Source organism: Carassius auratus, chromosome 21 (assembly GCF_003368295.1).
Source record: "Carassius auratus strain Wakin chromosome 21, ASM336829v1, whole genome shotgun sequence".
NCBI lineage: Eukaryota > Metazoa > Chordata > Actinopteri > Cypriniformes > Cyprinidae > Carassius > Carassius auratus.
This window is the reverse complement of record NC_039263.1, coordinates 25,578,933-25,598,018: the sequence shown is the minus strand read 5'-3', so window position 1 is coordinate 25,598,018 and position 19,086 is coordinate 25,578,933. Positions and strand designations below refer to the sequence as shown.

At 36.0% G+C, this 19,086-nt stretch overlaps 1 long non-coding RNA gene across 2 annotated transcripts; it reads right to left on the bottom strand.

Annotated features, from left to right (window-relative positions):
- Positions 1-5,767: 5,767 nt before the first annotated feature.
- LOC113039095 (uncharacterized) lies at positions 5,768-18,856 on the bottom strand. Of its 2 annotated transcripts, none has more exons than XR_003274852.1 (4): positions 18,712-18,856; positions 6,974-7,109; positions 6,647-6,704; positions 5,768-6,529 (listed from the first exon to the last, which is right to left on the bottom strand). It is a non-coding gene; the product is annotated as an uncharacterized LOC113039095 (long non-coding RNA). The 2 variants fall into 2 exon arrangements; XR_003274853.1 differs by having other exon boundaries at positions 5,768-6,526.
- Positions 18,857-19,086: the final 230 nt, after the last annotated feature.

The following is a 19,086-nucleotide window of genomic DNA, read 5'->3' as shown; positions in this document are numbered from 1 at the left end:
CACTTCAGGTCCTGAGAGATGGTGGTGCCCAGGACCCTGGATGACTCCACTATCCATGATCATCCTCACTGTTTGAGTGTATTGAGCTCCAGGTTTTCTTGAGGTGTTGTAGGATGTAATGCAGTCCCATGTTGACTGCATCCACAGACAGGTTTGCTCTGTAGGTAAACTGAAGAGGATCCAGTAAGGGTCCAGTGATGTTGGGTGTGAGTCTGGCCTTTTCAAATCTAGATGGCGCCATTGTCTTTTTCAACCTTTTTAACTCGCTCCTGAAAAACTGATCTAATTCTGTCTGAAAACATTAAATACATTATTTGTTAGGAAAAATCTAAATATGAGACATACACATGATTGATGGGCCTCTAGGAGTACTGATGATAAATAATGATGATTTAATAAAGAAATTATCAATTGTAGAATTATCAGTGTTTTCATTCTTTAACACTGTCATCAGTGATAAAGACAAAACACATTTTCATAAAAAATAACCTATTTATTTGTCAGAATGTTTTGATAGCAAAGACTCTCTGTGACACATACTTCTCTAAAACATTTAAAATCAGATTTACAATAAAGTTACACATGAAGTGTGTTTGTTATCAACAAGAGACATGACTTCAGTTTATAACAAAGAGCATATGTTACCCATTTGATATTTCATCATGTGGCATTCTACATCAATTTACCGTATGTAAATACAGTATACACAATATTTACTTTTAAACAATGTATTTGAAGAGTTAACTCCAGCTTTGAGATGTAAGGTAAGCCAATGAACATTAGATTTTAGAAAAATAAATAAAGTTAAAAAGACAAATAAACACTCAGTAATAAAACCAGATCAAATGAACAAATTACATGCAAAAGCACAAATAAATACAATTCAGGTATGAAACAGCCTACTGTAATGTATAAACATTAAGTCAATGAAGTTAAGTTTCATTTTTTTTATTGTCATCTGTTCTTTATTTCACATTAATGACACAAGACAGCAGCAGGTTTATAAAGCCAAGTTATTCTCCCAAATATTTGCATTTTTTAAGACATTTTATTGTCACTCAGTTAAGATTGTCCTGACGAGGGTACTCGCCCCCGGCCAATAATTTCACTTCATTTTGGGTGTACAGTATATATCTATTTAACCTTCTGAGGATTATTTGAGCAATTGAAAATCAGCTAAACTCTCGGTAACATTTAAGAAACACATCTTAAATAATTTCAGCTTTAATCCTTGAGTCAGAACTGAATCACTCGCCTCGTCTTTGATTCTGATACATCTGATTGACTCTACTTTTTATTATCCTCATATAGTTTTTAAGTGCTGGATAAATTGTTGCATATTAGAAGAGGTGATAATCTAAAAAGAGAGTTAGAAAAAATGAGCTGCTCTCTGTTTATCACTATAACTGAACTTCAATATTTATCAAAGATTAATCGGAGCTATTAAATACTCACACTGTGGTTTCAGATCACATACTACTCTGTTTAACAAGATTGTAATCGCCAGATGTGGGATGTTATCACTCTGAATGGGTGTTATGAGTGACTACATCCGAATCGGTGGGTTTTGATCCTCTGGATTGTGAATTTTCCTCCATCCTCCTCCTCTTTATCTCTCTCCTCTTCTTCTGTCTTTTCTGTGTTTTCCTGAACAAATCACAGTAAATAAACTGTGGGGCATTGTTTTTTCTCTCTATCTTGGTGAACATCAATACATAAAAATACCAGTCTTTCAGATATCAATGTTTTTATGTTTTCAATAAGTGTGTCAAAAGGTCCCTGCATACATTTTTAGACCACGGTACAGTTTTACAAAGCTTACAGAGTTAAAATACAATATAACTTAAAAACAACTCATATAACTAAGCTTTTTGATCCACATCGATGAAATAAAGCTATGTCCATAGAAATACACTTTCGTTTACAGTAAATCCAGATTTGCAGCAAGCATGTCAACAGTTCACTCAACACAAACAAAAAGTGTGTTTAAACACTCCTAGTTAACATGGGACATTATCCCAGAACTTGATCAAGAACTGTATCTCTATCTGTTTAGTTACGTGCTTGCTCTACGTGTTCTCCAGCGCGTAGCAAGAAAGAGTTGGCAGTTCTTATGAGAGCAGACTCAGAGGCTGCCAAAAAACAAAAAAAAAGCATCATGTAGGCTAGTTGTAAACATTGAGGGTATGTTGTGCCTCGTGTGTTACATTTGGATTGTTTTGTGGACGATGCAGTAAACATTGGACTGCATTATGTTCTGCAACACCAAGATAGACCGGTGACATATGAGGATCCTGTTTGTGGACTTCAGCTCGGCTTTTAATACTGTCATCCCAAACCTCCTCCTGCCCACATTAACTTAGCTCTCCGTGCCCACCTCCGTCTGTCAGTGGATCAACAGCTTCCTGACAGACAGGCAGCAGCTAGTGAGGCTGGGAAAATACACATCCAGCACCCGTACAATCAGCACCGGAGCTCCCCAGGGCTGTGTCCTCTCCCCACTGCTCTTCTCCCTGTACACCAACGATTGCACATCTAAGGACCCCTCTGTCAAGCTCCTGAAGTTTGCAGATGACACCACACTCATCTGCCTCATTCAGGACGGTGATGAGTCTGCTTACAGACAGGAGGTTAAAGAGCTGGCTGTCTGGTGCACTCTCAACAACCTGGAGCTTAACACGCTCAAAACAGTGGAGATGATCGGGTACCTTTGTCAGCTACAGAAGTTTAACCTGCCACAGGAGCTGCTAAAACAGTTCTACTCCACCATCATTGAATCCATCCTCTGCACTTCAGTAACTGTCTGGTTCAGCTCAGCTTCTAAATCTGACCTCAGAAGACTACAGAGGGTAGTCCGGACTGCTGAGCGAATCATCGGTACAACCCTCCCGTCTATTCAAGAACTGTACTTATTAGGGCTGTCACTTTTGTGAAAAAATCACTTTCGATTTTTAAGACATAAGTGTTCATTGAATCGATCGTAAAATCAATTTTCCATGTCTAAAAAAAAACTTTTCCTTTTTCAGCGTAAAATAACGGACGAATGCAACGGAAACGCACAAGTCAGCAATATTTCTTATTTATTGGCATGAAGTTTCGTGCAGAAAAGCAACAGGAGTGCAACATTCTCGACAAAATATATATGCAGAGGGGACGGCTGTCATAACAAAAGAAAAACATCACTGCAGGCTTCAACCCGGCTGCATTTATGATTTAGGCAATTCAAAAATCTCCAAGATTATTTTAAATAATGATTCAATCCATTTCAAACAACTGTTCAAAAAATTTTACTTTTAAATGGACTTGAGAACAGGCCCTGTGTGTTTTTTTTTATTGAACGTAACCGACACTTAGGCTAGGCGGGACTAGGCAAGCATAAGGAAATGCATCAAAAGGCTAGGGCCATTACAGATTTATTGGACATGAAAACAAGTCGATAAACATTTCGGGGTCCAGAACAGAGCGTTTTTTTATTCACTGTATGTCCAGCTGTTGAGAAGACATGCTCCGACCGCACTGATGTCCCAGGGACACACGGGTACAGCTGCGCAAGGTCTGTCAGCTTGCAGTGGTCCTTTTCATAACTCAGAATCTCCTGTAGATGCGCGAATGAGGTGAATTCGCATCTACCTCGCCATGAGACCTCCAGACGCGTGTAAATGCATCTTTACATTGACTTAACATTGAAATCATTCCCGCCAGGCGCTCTATTCGCGTTTGGTGTGAACGCAGCATACAAGGTCGCTTTCGACGTCACTGGGTCTTATAGGCGCGTAAAATTGCTGGTATTTTCATACTGCACTTTTGGAATTCTTTATTTTCTTTTTCTGCTTGTTTGTGAGTTTTGTTACATATATATTTTTTAATTGTTTAATTCTTTTAAAATTAATAGTGTACATATTTGGTTAAAATCGATTCCCTATTTTCATTTTCGAAACTTTTTTTGGTTGGTCCGATCGATTGTGCAATCGATTTACGAACTAAAAGTGACAGGCCTAGTACTTATCCAGAGTGAGCAAAAGGGCCAGTAAAATCACTCTGGACCCCTCACATCCAGCACACTCCCTCTTTGAACTGTTGCCATCTGGTCGACGCTACAGAGCACTGAGCACTAGAACGACCAGACACAGGAACAGTTTCTTCCCTCAGGCAATCCATCTAATGAACAATTGATAATAACTGTGGAACACACTACACTTTATATTTATATACACATACACTTATTTATATAACACACATATTTGGTGTACACTTAATTTTTGCACATAATATACCTGTACATACATAACTGCTTCTTGTAATATACCTGCCTACAATTGTCAATTTGTACATTGTCATTCCTTACCTACTTATTTGTATTTTTTAATTCTTTTATTATGTGTTTTATGTTCTCTCACTGTCATTCTGTTGTACTGTGGAGCTTCTGTCTCGAGAACAAATTCCTCGTATGTGTGAACATACCTGGCAATAAAGCTCATTCTGATTCTGATTCTGATTTCCAATATCTGTGTAGCTTGCTTATTATAGACTTACTCCACCTCTGATGCTGGACTGAGTCTAAAATGATAATGAAAGTGTACATCTGAAACCTTTCAAAATCCCCCACACATATTTAAATGCCTGTTTATACCTATGAAGAATAAATATGACAGGTGAAATGAGTTTCTTATGTGTGAATCAAACATTGCAGTAAAAAATTGAAAATTTTGAATAAGTATGTAAAATTGTGAAATGAATAATTAATTTGCAAACCAAATGTAATTGCCCCTCACACTGTACGTGCACCCCCCCCCCCCATCTCTCCTGATAGACAGATTCACAGCGTCTGGGCTCCGCTGCTGTGACTCATCAGGACTGTGGAGCATCCTCAGTGGTTTGCTGGCATGCATGTGATACGCACGAGATAGCTTAGAGATAAGTCAGTGAAGCGCTTAGAGAAGTGTACTCAGAGAATTGCAAGACCTCGACTGCTGTGAATCACACTGTGTTTATTGCAAAACTAACTCAACTAAATAAAAAAATAATAATAATAATAATCCTGCTTTCTCACGCAAAGCACATTTTTGAAATTCCACTCACAAACGCATCTTAGATTTTTGTTCATTGACAATGTTGCAGGCAACAATCTCAAATAAACAAATAAACTGATTTAAAAAATATTGATGCAAAATGCATATAAAAATTTAAACATTAACAAATTGAAGATTTTAGGCTATTGTTCCCTTTGTTTTCTTTATGCTTCAAGTTAAGTTCTTCTCTGAATGTATTGTTGTTTGCAATGTTGCAATGTAATTAACATATAAATAATATTATTTTGGTATTTTGCATGTGTGTGTGGATACTGGGTTTGATTCACATTCCTAAATATTTTCACACATAAACATTTGTCTCTTTAGTCTTCTTGTCTTCTCCCAGGAAGGAACATGTTGAAGCAGGTGATATGGACTTCACTCAGTGTTAGACAGTCTACTGTATCCAGAAGTATTTGCTTCAGAGGAATTTGTCTCATTTTTTTACTGGATGTGGCTGTTCTGGCTCTTTTTTTTTTTTTTTCTTCTTTTTTTTTGCAGGTCTCTTTGAAAAATGTTCTTGATACATAGCATATATACAACTTTACACTGCAAATAAAAATGAAACAAAATTAATCCCTTGGTCCAAAATACAAATAATTTTCTACCCTTCTAAAATCTAAATATGAGATCATATGAACATTGAGGCATTTAGTTTTGTGTAGCAAAGCAATACTGAAACAATGAGGACATGAGGGTGAGCAAATGATGATGATAGTTTATTTTTGGCAGAATCATATTAAAAAAACATACAGTACATACAGTATACACAATCTTTACATATACACAATATATTTGATTTTATGTAAGGTAGGACCAATGAACATTCCCTGGGCATTAAAATAAAATAATTTATAACCAAATTATGAGCGATAGTGCAAATACAAATGAACAAGGATACAAATGAAAGATACTGTCCAGCATTCAGGTATGAAATACTACAACGATAAATTAAATATAGCTTAATCCTTATTAAAGGTGTAAAGAAGTTAAGTCAAGATTGATGAAAAAGCGTTTTTTTTTTTTTTCACTAAACATTAATGACACAAGACAGCAACAGGTTTATAAGTATATAGCTGTTGTCTCTGGTTTTTCTCCCAACTAGTTACATTCAAGACATTTTATTGTAACTCAGTTAAGATCAGTTCAGTAATGTCTGATTTGTGCTCACTGTGTGTGCACAGAAAACACAGAAAACACTGTTAAACAACAAAAACAACAACGGAAAATAAAACACCTGTAAAAAAATCAATATGGAAAACTCCTTTACAGTTAAGAGTAAACTGGCAAGACTTACATACTTTCTACTTTCTACATAAAGGTGGATTTCTGAACCCAAGCTGCTGAAGAAGCTCCTGATTGGATAAAGCCAGGACTGGAAACAATTAACTATTTCAGCTCCATCTGAAGAAATGTAAGAGATTCACAGAGTTTTGTCTGGTTGGTGCTCAGATGATCTGCTGGAGATATGAGCAACTGAAGATCAGCTAAACTCTCAGTAAGATTAAAGAAAAACATCTTCAATCGTTTCAATCTTAGTCTTGAGTCTGTCTCTGTATATGAACTGCATCACTCACCTCGTCTTTGATTCTGATACATCGAGATAACTCTCTGGTCTGTCTGCATCATGAGAGACTGAAAACACAAAATAATACTGCTTTTAATAAGTCTATTTAGATTTTTAAAGCTGGATGAATTATTGCATGTTAGAAGAGACGAATGAAGATGATGACAACAAAAAAGTTAGTTGTTCTCGGTTTATCACAAACTGAACAAGTTTCTCCAATGACAGACAAAACACCACACTAAAAACTAAAAAGTGACTTAATATATGACTCTTTGTGATTTCTGTGCAAGTCCTAAATCTATTCATCAAGGATTCATCAGGACTATTAAATACTCACATTTCAGATCCAGAGGAGGTTGACTCATACTCCTCCTTTTAACAAGATTCTCCACATTTGCTGGTTTTGATCCGCTGGCTTGTGAATGTTCATCCCTCCTCCTCTCCATTTGTCTCTTCTAATGTTCCCTTCTTTTCTGTGTTTTCCCAAACAAACTGCAGTAAATAAACTGCAGGGCATTTATTCTTCTTAACATTACATTAAAATACCAGTCTTTCAGATATCAACATTTAAACAGTATGTCAAAAGGTCTCTGCATCCGTTTAAGAAGATGCTACAGCTTTACAAATCCTAAAAATAAAACTACAAAGCAATTACTAAACACAGTGAAACTTACGAATAAGCACCGTATTATTAGCTCTAAGATCCACAATGATAAATTAAAGCAATGTCCACAAAACACTTTTCGTCTAAATCCAGCAGAGCACTTCAACATTTAATCCGTAGCAAAAAGAAAAGTGTAACACCCTCCTTTAATAGTAGCCCACTTAATTTGGGACGTCCCATAACGTGATCAAGAACTAATCCCTAAAAATCTTTATCTGTTCAGAAGAAGCATAACAATCCTGTTTTGTTTTGTTTAGGGTCTACGTGTTTTCCGGCGCGTAGTAAGCAGGTGTTGGCAGATCTTGTGAGCAGAGAGGAGTGAAGTGTGCCAAAAAAAAAAGTTGAGAAGCGTGAAACTGTAGTCATAAACATTCAGGTCTTCAAATATATGTGTAGCTTTCTCATTACACTCAACATCTGACTGATTCTAAAATGATAATGAAAACCTAAGTGTAAACGTGAAACCTTTCATAATCCCCCACACATGTAATCTATATGTTTATGAATGAATAAATATGGCAGGGAAAATGATTTCCTATCATTGTCAGAATCAAACATCGCAATTTGCACTTTCATACCCAAATAGATGAATTTAAAAACCTGAACTGGATTGCATTACATCAATAATTGTTTAATGTGAATTTTATTATCTGAATTCATGATATAGATGTTTGAATGTGAATCTTTCAAATCCCAAACTGCACATAAAACTAAAGTCCTAAAAATAATTTTTAAGTTACTCAGTACTCAAACACACACACACACATCATTCAATATAGGCTCCTGAAGCAGAGAAAGTAGCAAGGCTTGATTTTGCACTGCATAGTTTTTTCCAAACTGCATCATCTCAGGTTTCAGGCTACCTTCAATAAAACACAAATGAGTTTGCTCTGAAATGAACTTCTGCTATCTAGTGGTTGAATGTGAAAATAACAGTTTGTTTAAGTCTAGATTTCATGTTCTTATCTTTGCTTATTTCAGTACAACACTTGTCCATAACTCAGAAAACTAACTCTTAAAGTATGCCACCTGTATTTATTATTGGTTTAATTCTGTAGACCAGCAGGAACATTCTGATAATAAAATGTAAAGCTCATGAAAGTATAGCAAAAGATCAATTATATTTTTACATTCATGAGCTTGTCAAATTTTGGAGCATTCTGCTGGAGGTGTAAATCTACTGACACATTTTTATAATTATATAATATTTATTGTGCACTGATGCCATGCAAAAACACCATCAACAATATACAAAACAAAAAATAAACACAGAAACTGACAAATTATACCTTGGCCAAGCCGTGGCGTGCCACAAAAGCTAAAAAAAAGCATCATGTAGGCCAGTTGTAAACAGTGAGGGTATGTTGTGCCCCGTGTGTTACATTTGGATCGTTTCCAATATCTGTGTAGCTTGCTTATTATAGACTTACTCCACCTCTGATGCTGGACTGAGTCTAAAATGATAATGAAAGTGTACATCTGAAACCTTTCAAAATCCCCCACACATATTTAAATGCCTGTTTATACCTATGAAGAATAAATATGACAGGTGAAATGAGCTTCTTATGTGTGAATCAAACATTACTAATGAAAATATTAATGAGAAAACCTGAATTGTAATCTATAATTGTATGAAGCTATGTGAAGTTATTTGATGTGAATTTGATTTTCTGAACTCTTGCAATGAGACTGCACATAACACTTGATTCCCTCAAATAAAATATTTGTATTAGACAAGTGTAAAATTAATGTGGATAAAAAATGATATTTTGAACCCCATGTGGTTTTACACAACTTGATGAAGCCAAAAAGTGTTACCTTGTAATTGTCCCTCATACGTGCAACCCTCCGACCCGCCGTCTCTGTGCCAGTGTTGATTCTCCTGATAAACAGATTCACAGCGTCTGGGCTCCGTTACTGTGACTCATCAGGACGGTGGAGCATCCTCAGTGGTTTGGTTAACGAGATAATTTGTCAGCGAAGTGCTCGGAAAAGTGTGATGTTTTGCCAGACATCGTTTGCCGTAAATCCCTGTGTTTAGTGCAAAACTAACTCGACTAAACAAAAGAAAAACAAAACACAAAACAAAACAAAACAAATACACTGTGCTTTCTCACGCAATGCTAATTCTGAAATTCCACTTAAACACATCTTAGATTTTTGGTCATTGACAAGGTTGCAGGCAATGAGCTCACATAAGTGAATAAAATTTTCATGCAATATTCATTTAAAATTTTAAATATCAACAAATTAAAAAATTAAATTAAATTATTAAATTTAAATAAAATAAAGATTTTAGGCTATTGTTCCCTTTATTTTCTTTATTCTTGTGTTTCTTACAAACAGTATTTCTCTGATTTTATTGTTGTTTGCAATGTTGCAATGTTAGACAATATATACAAATATTATTTTGGTATTTTGCATCACAGATGTAGTGTGTGTGTGTGTGTGTGTGTGTGTACACAGGCATTTCTGCTTAAAATCATGCTAATACTGAATATAATTATACATACTGTATGTATAATTATATTCAGTATTAGCATTATTTTGTAACATGGTCATCTGGAAGTTGAATAAATAATGGAAATAAATCTTTCCATTCAGACAATATTTGGCCGAGTTACAACTATTTGAAAAACTGGAATCTGAGGGTGCAAAAAAATCTAAATATTGAGAAAATAATCTTTAAAGTTGCCCAAGTGAAGTTCTTAGCAATGCATATTACTAATCAAAAATTAAAGTTTGATATATTTACAGTAGGAAATTTACAAAATATCATAATGGAACGTGATCTTTAATATACCAATGATTTTTGGCATAAATGAAAAATCAATAATTTTGACCCATACAACGTTATTGCTGGCTATTTCTACAAATATACCTGTGCTACTTATGATTGCTTTTGTGCTCCGGGATCACAAATGTCTAACTTCATAATATTGTTATTGTATGAGCTGCGCTTTACTTTAGAATGTTTTTTTTTTCTAATTTAAAGCAGTTTTAAAGGGAAGGTGATTTTCAGTTTCATGAAGTAAAGCGATTATTTCCGAATCCACCATTTGGTAATTAAATCTCTAATAAATCATGAATACTGTGTAAAGGACATCATTATCTATAGTAATGTTACAATAATAATTTAGCAGAAAAATAATAATCTTTTATAATAGGTTTAGGGAGAGCTAGAGCAGATAACAACACAACCCTTACAGAAATGATCATGATTCTACTATAAATCCAAAAACAATGCTTACTATTGTTAAACCATGGTAATAACAACTTAAAAATTAATTAAAATATTAATTAATGTAAAAATAAATACAAATGGCAATCCATTTGCCAAAAACAAAACATGGACACTGTAGTTCCACTATAATAAAAGCATGGTTAATTTTTGTAAAGGAAAAATATGACTTATGTTCAGTATTAGGATTTTTTTTGTTAAAGATATTGTAGTGATGTACTACTTTTGACATGTAGGCAATTTAGAAAGTATAGCTTTGTTAAATCTCATGAGTTTTAAAGTCATTAGAAAATGGAAGTGAAGGTGCAGTTCAGGAGAGAACTTTTAATTGTTTTGCATGAATCCAACCTAAAGATTTAAACCTTTTTTTATGTCAGGTCTATAAAAAAATTGTGTTGTCCATGAATTTGTGCGAGATTTCCCGGTCTGAATTTGTTTCCCAGTCCACCCCTTGTGGAAATTAATGATGCATACATGCGGTTTCATTTACTACACATAGGTCTACTGAAGCTAGCAGTGTTTTCAGCATCTGCCGCCTCAATATATGATGAACACATAAACATCATCTCTAGAACTGCTCTGAAAACTATCTTCATATCATATACAGAGAGACACCAATGTTTCAAAAAGACACCAATGTTTCAGGAGTTTAGTGCACATAGTAGGACACATGCTTATACTGTAAGATAACTGTATTTGAGTTGATGCATATGCTTTTATTTATTATTTTAACTATTTTCCCCAAACCATTGTTAGATGCAGTGATTCCTGTAGTTATGCAAAGATTTGGTTTTCAAAAACAGTATCAGGAAACAATTTCTTATGATTTTTAATCTGCATTGAACTTCAGATCAATCTCAAAGTAAAAGGCAGTAAAAAGTCTGATTGTGTGTTGGATTTGTTCAAATGTGATCGTCTAAGTTCAAGTGATGAAGGATTGTGAAAGTCTGACAGTGTTGAGCACAGTGTTGAACCTGTAAGGTTAACCCTGCATTTTGTAAATGGTTGAAAATGATTAAAAGTTGAAAATAAACATTCATTAGATTAATTCATTCATTCATCATTTAATCAACAGTAATCAGTTACATTACTTTAATAAAGTAATTGAAAAAGTTACACTAGTATTACATTTTAAACATTGTAACTTGTAATCTGTAACTATTACATTTCCAAAGTTACCTTCCCAACACTGTGAATAACTACCGTATTTTCCGGACTATAAGTCGGACTTTTTTTCATAGTTTGGCTGGTCCTGTGACTTATAGTCAGGTGCGACTTATTTATCAAAATTAATTTAACATGAACCAAGAGAAATGAACCAATAGAAAACATTACCGTCTCCAGCCGCCAGAGGGCGCTCTATGCTGCTCAGTTCTCCTGTAGTCTACCCCTAATAAACATAGAGCGCCCAGCCATTTTTGTATAAATTCTCTCATTCTGTCTCTCTCTCTCTCTCTCTCTCTCTCTCTCTAGACAGTGTGTGTGTGTTTTATGTGTTTATGGATACTGGGTGTGATTCACATTCCTAAATATATTCCAATATAACACTGTAAAATTTTGTCTTCTTCTCCCAGGAAGGATCATGAGTTCAAGCAGGTGATATGGACTTCAATCAATGTTAGATCAGGCCTGTCCCAATACAGTATCCAGATTTGCTTGCTTCAGGGGCATTTTTCTAATTTTTACAGCATTATGGCTGTTCTCTCTGTGAGAATTACAGAACCTCAGACACTTTGATCTTCTGAGACACACAAAATACACACAGTGCATTAACATACAGACATCTGTTTCAACATCTCACTCAGAGAAAGTGCGGGAATGCCTCTTTCACATATGCAACAGTTCGTTGATCTCTTGATAAACAGACAAAACAAACATAGACAGGCCTCTTCAAGACAGAGTGCAGGTGCAGGACACGCCTCTCTCAAATATGCACTGGTTCCTCCTCATCCCCTTCCTCCCTTCACCCAGCTCACTCAGAATGGTCAATAATAGAATATAATGGTCTACATTAATGCAAGTGGTGATATTTAAAGTATTAAAGTATAAGCCATGTTGGAATTAATGACCTGTCAGTAGTAAGTATATTTTGTAAAGCACAGAATGGGTCAAGGGTTTATAACATTTTAATGTATTAAATAGGATTTTTCAACAGAACATAGGTTAGTATCATTTTTTATTTATTTATTTATTTATTTTTATTCCCAGTCAATGCTTCACACTCCTGTCCAGTTATCGGCAGTTAATGTACCATTTACGCTTGTTCATGTCCATGAATGTGCATATGAGTTATTTACAGATGAAGGATGAGTTATTTGCAGCTGTGCAGTACTGAGATATTTTATGTGTTGTTCAGGGATGTATCCGAGCATTGTAAATTTTCCTTCATCCTCCTCTTCATCTCTCTCCTCTTCTTCCATCTTTTCTGTGTTTTCACAGTAAATAAACTGTGGGGCATTGTTTTTTCTCTCTATCTCTGTGAACGTTACTACATAAAACATTTTTGTATGTATGTGTATTTATGTTTTCAATAAGTATGTCGAAAGGTTCCTGCATAAATTTACTTGATCAAGAACTGTATCTCTATCTGTTTAGTTACGTGCTTGCTCTACGTGTTCTCCAGCGCGTAGCAAGAAAGAGTTGGCAGTTCTTATGAGAGCAGACTCTGAAGCTGCCAAAAAACTAAAAAAAAGCATCATGTAGGCCAGTTGTAAACAGTGAGGGTATGTTGTGCCCCGTGTGTTACATTTGGATCATTTCCAATATCTGTGTAGCTTGCTTACTATAGACTTACTCCACCTCTGATGCTGGACTGAGTCTAAAATGATAATGAAAGTGTACATCTGAAACCTTTTAAAAAAAACATACATATTTAAAGGCCTGTTTATACCTATGAAGAACAAATATGACAGGTGAAATGAGCTTCTTATGTGTGAAACGAACATTGCAGTTTGCCCTTTCAGGTCCAAATAATGAAAAAACCTGAATTGTATTCTATAATTGTATTAAGATACGTAAAGTTAATGTGAATTTGATTTTCTGAACTCTTGCAATGCACATTTGAATGTGAAATCTGTCATTCAAATCCCAAACTGCACATAAAACTAAATGTTTTTGAGCCCCATATGCTTTTACATAACTTGATAAAGTCTAAAAGTCTTATGTTGGGCCCCACTCTCCTACAGAATAAAATGAGTAACTGATAATAAACTGATCCATTGTCATTAGAGAATGTAGGAAAATGTTTGAACAAATATGTATTAATTGCAAATTATTTGCAAACCAAATGTAATTGCCCCTCATACTGTACGTGCACATACTATTCGAGTAAACGAATCAACTGATTAAATTTTTTTGATGCAAATTCATACACAATTTTAAATATTAACCTATTGAAGATTTTAGGCTATTGTTCCCTTTGTTTTCTTTATGAACTTAAATGCTTGCGGTTAAGTTCTTCTCTGATTTTATCGTTGTTTGCAATGTTGCAATGTAATTAACATATAAATAATATTATTTTGGTATTTTGCATCACAGATGTGTGTGTGTGTGTGTGTGTGTGTGTATGTGTGTGTGTGTATGTATCAAATATCCCCACAAGGATAGTAAAACCTGACATTTTTTACATTTAGAGGACAATGAGGGTAAAAAATATAACAAGTAGAAAGTACTATTAACTATTAAATTTTTATCTGAAAATTTAACAACGCAAAAATGTTTAGGGTTAGGGGATAGAAAATATCATTTGGTCAGTAGAAAAGTAATTGAAGTCTATGGAAAGTCCCCTCAGTTCACAGAAACAAACACACGTGTGAGGGTGTGTGTGTGTGTGTGTGCGGGTGTGTGTGGGTGTGTGTGTGTGTGTGTGTGTGTGTGTGTGTGTGCGGGTGTGTGCTGGAGTGTGTGTGTGTGTGTGTGTGTGTGTGTGGGTGTGTGCTGGAGTGTGTGTGTGTGTGTGTGTGTGTGCTGGAGTGTGTGTGTGTGTGTGTGTGTGTGTGTGCGGGTGTGTGCTGGAGTGTGCGTGTGTGTGTGTGTGTGTGCGCGCACTGTGTGTGAGGGTGTGAGAGAGAGTGTGTGTGTGTGTGTGGATACTGGGTTTGATTCACATTCCTAAATATTTTCACACATAAACATTTGTCTCTTTAGTCTTCTTGTCTTCTCCCAGGAAGGAACATGTTGAAGCAAGTGATATGGACTTCACTCAGTGTTAGACCGTCTACTGTATCCAGAATTTTTCTCATTTTACTGGATGTGGCTGTTCTTTCTTTGCTGGTCTCTTGATAAATGTTATTGATCTACACATAGGGTTATGCTACAAATAAAAACATAGTTTCAGAACTCAAAACTAATCCCCAGGTTCAAAAAAAATTTTTTTCTACCCTTCTAAAATCTAAATATGAGATCATATGAACATTGAGGCATTTAGTTTTGTGTAGCAAAGCAATACTGAAACAATGAGGACATGAGGGTGAGCAAATGATGATGAGAGTTTATTTTTGGCAGAATCATAATAAAAAAACATACAGTACATACAGTATACACAATCTTTACATATACACAATATATTTGAATATTTGTAAGGTAGGACCAATGAACATTCCCTGGGCATTAAAATAAAATAATTTATAACCAAATTATGAGCGATAGTGCAAATACAAATGAACAAGGATACAAATGAAAGATACTGTGCAGCATTCAGGTATGAAATACTACAACGATAAATTAAATATAGCTTAATCCTTATTAAAGGTATAAAGAAGTTAAGTCAAGATTGATGAAAAAGCATTTTTTTTTTTCACTAAACATTAAAGGTGCCATCTGTAATGTTTGGCAAAAAAAATCAGGTCATACTCCACATTCCATACCAGATGGGGGCAGTATGCCTCAATAAAGTGAATTGGTCTACTCTAGAGTAACAAACGAGAAACGGCATAGTCTCTATGCTCCTCCCCTACTTTCACAACAACACTACAGCCATAGCTGAAGCCTAACTGTGCGTTCACACCGCCGGCGTCTAGAGCATCAAAAATCGTTCTTGCCGCTCTGCTCACGACGCTACAGAAAGATTTGTGAGCGCTCAGACGCTCTGACGTAGATCAAATGCTTATTTTGTATTTAAAGCGGCCGCAAAGCAAACAAGCCACAAGGAGTTATAACCTCATTAAATATTGTTGTGGACGAAATATTAGAATCCTTTACTTAAAATGAACAATCTCAGACACCTTGGTCCACGTATCACTTTTAATTTATTTTTTATGTCCCTGTACGCAAACAGGGACACATCATAGATTAATACAAACGCTAAACAGCAATAATCAACCTGTCCTTTATTCTGCTTGAGAACTAATGTGCCAACTCTCAAGCATTCACCGTGAGACACACGCAATTGACTCTTTTCACACGCTTTCACGCCACACATAAATTTTTTCGCGCACAGAAAAACCACGAAGCAAAGAGGATACGGACACCAACAGACTAGACAGAGCAGGTTAGTTATGATACATAGGGCTGTGCAAAAAATCGAATGAGATTTTCATGCACCTCTCATCAGTAAAGACGATCCTGTAATTAGAAGTATATCTCCAGCATGTGCATTCAGATCAGGGTTGCCAGGTTTTCACAACAAATCCTGCCCAGTTGCTTCTTAAAACTAGTCCAAAACTGGGAGGTTACCCGATAAAAATTGCTTCCCGGGGTTAAAAGAAATTTTTTTGGGAAGGGTTTCCCTGGTAAAATTAGCATTTTAGGGGCTAAATATCACGTTATTGGTATTGGGATTGCTTCAAACCGCGGACATGAAAAACAAACGCAGACTTGGCAACACTGCTTCAGGTGGAGCGGCAGTAACTGCACAGAGCCTTAGTCTACCGACAACTAACACAAAATCGCTTTCAAAATCGACAAAGAATCGCCTGCGATTTTAACATCGATGTTGTGTAGATTGTCAGTGAATTATGGCTCTGTGTAGTAAATGCCAACCAGTGTTGCCAAGTCTGTGGGGGTTGTTTTTCATGTCCGCTGGTCACAGCGACCCCAATACAAATAACGTGATATTTAGCCCCTAAAATGTGAATTATACCAAGGCAACCCTGCTAAAAAAACCTATGTTTTAACCCCGGGAAGCAATGTTTTATCGGGGAACCTTCTGGAAGCGAGATTGGGCTAGTTTTGAGAAGCAACTGGGCAGGATTTGTTGTGAAAACCTGGCAATCCTTATCTGAACACATGTGCTGGAGATATACTCCTAATTACAGGAGCGTCTTTACTGATGAGATGTACATGAGTAAAGACATGCACAGCCCTATATAATAAAATGGGTAACGTTAAGTTATAGCTAGCTAATTAATCAAACGCAGCTACGGTTAGCCATCGCTAACATTAGCACGTTTATCGAACAGCCTTCGATACATTTCTATGTTATAACTTCCCGAAAACAAATACACAAACTTCTAGCGAAATACTAACAGCATCTTACTTGCAAATTCGGAGTCGAACCTCATTTCTTTCAGGTCCATCAGTTGTCTCCAGCGATTAAAAGCAGTGCCGATGTTTACTCTGGTATTCTTATCGGATTTGATTTGTGATTCCGAGCGCGGTTGTTTCCCTGTAGCGGGTGTTGGTCTCTTGCCAAGGGCTTCAGCTATCCTTTCGCTCTCTTCTCTGAACTGAAAGTAGTGGGCTGTACTTTCCACACGATTGACATCAGGTTCAGGTACGCCCTGCGAGTTATTCGTGTATTGCAGGTTGGCTGTTGGATATGTTGCCCGCATACCGCCTCCCATGGCCGAAACTGGTATTATAACACCTGTCAGGCCGGGGCTAGTAATGCTAATGCTAATTAAGGTTGATATCTCTGCAGCACTATAACTTGACATTTTTTTTTATGACATCATCGCCCTTATTTCTTCTCATTCTTTTGATGCGTGTAGGTCATATTATGGATATTTTTACCTCAATTTCTGCATATGGCACCTTTAATGACACAAGACAGCAGCAGGTTTATAAAGCTGTTGTCTCTGGTTTTTTCTCCCAACTAGTTACATTCAAGACATTTTATTGTAACTCAGTTAAGATCAGTTCAGTAATTTCTGATTTGTGCTCACTGTGTGTACACAGAAAACACTGTTAAACAACAAAAACAACAACGGAAAACAAAACACCTGTAAAAAAAATCAATATGGAAAACTCCTTTACAGTTAAGAGTAAACTGGCAAGACTTACATACTTTCTACTTTCTACATAAAGGTGGATTTCTGAACCCAAGCTGCTGAAGAAGCTCCTGATTGGATAAAGCCAGGACTGGAAACAATTAACTGTTTCAGCTCCATCTGAAGAAACGTGAGAGATTCACAGAGTTTTGTCTGGTTGGTGTTCAGATGATCTGCTGGAGATATGAGCAACTGAAGATCAGCTAAACTCTCAGTAAGATTAAAGAAAAACATCTTCAATCGTTTCAATCTTAGTCTTGAGTCTGTCTCTGTATATGAACTGCATCACTCACCTCGTCTTTGATTCTGATACATCGAGATGTCTGTCTGCATCATGAGAGACTGAAAACACAATATAATACTGCTTTTAATTAGTCTATTTAGATTTTTAAAGCTGGATGAATTATTGCATGTTAGAAGAGACGAATGAAGACGATGACAACAAAAAAGTTACTGCTCTCGGTTTATCACAAACTGAACAAGTTTCTCCAATGACAGACAAAACACCACACTAAAAACTAAAAAGTGACTTAATATATGACTCTTTGTGATTTCTGTGCAAGTCCTAAATCTATTCATCAAGGATTCATCAGGACTATTAAATACTCACATTTCAGATTCACATCAAGATTCAAACTGTTCCTTTTAACAAGATTCTCCACATTTGCTGGTTTTGATCCTGTGGCTTGTGAATGTTCATCCCTCCTCCTCTCCATTTGTCTCTTCTAGTGTTCCCTTCTTTTCTGTGTTTTCCCAAACAAACTGCAGTAAATAAACTGCGGGGCATTGTTTTTTTTATTCTTCTTAACATTACATTAAAATACCAGTCTTTCTTGGTCTTTCAGATATCAATATTTAAACAGTATGTTGAACGGTCTCTGCATCCGTTTAAGAAGATGCTACAGCTTTACAAATCCTATAAATAAAACTACAAAGCAATTATTAAACACAGTGAAACTTACGAATAAGCACCGTATTATTAGCTCTAAGATCCAAGATTAAAGCAATGTCCACAGAAACACACTTTTCGTCTAAATCCAGCAGAGCACTTCAACATTTAATCTGTGGGGAAAGAAGTGTACTCCCTCCTTTAATAGTAGACCTAGCCTACTCAATTTGGGACGTCCCATAGCGTGATCAAGAACTATTTCTTAAAAATCTTTATCTGTTCAAGCGGGCGCATAACAATCCTGTTTTTTTTAGGGTCTACGTGTTTTCCGGCGCGTAGTAAGCAGGTGCTGGCAGATCTTGTGAGCAGAGAGGAGTGAAGTGTGCCAGAAAAAAGTTGAGAAGCGTGAAACTGTAGTCGTAAACATTCAGGGTCTTATGCTGTGCTG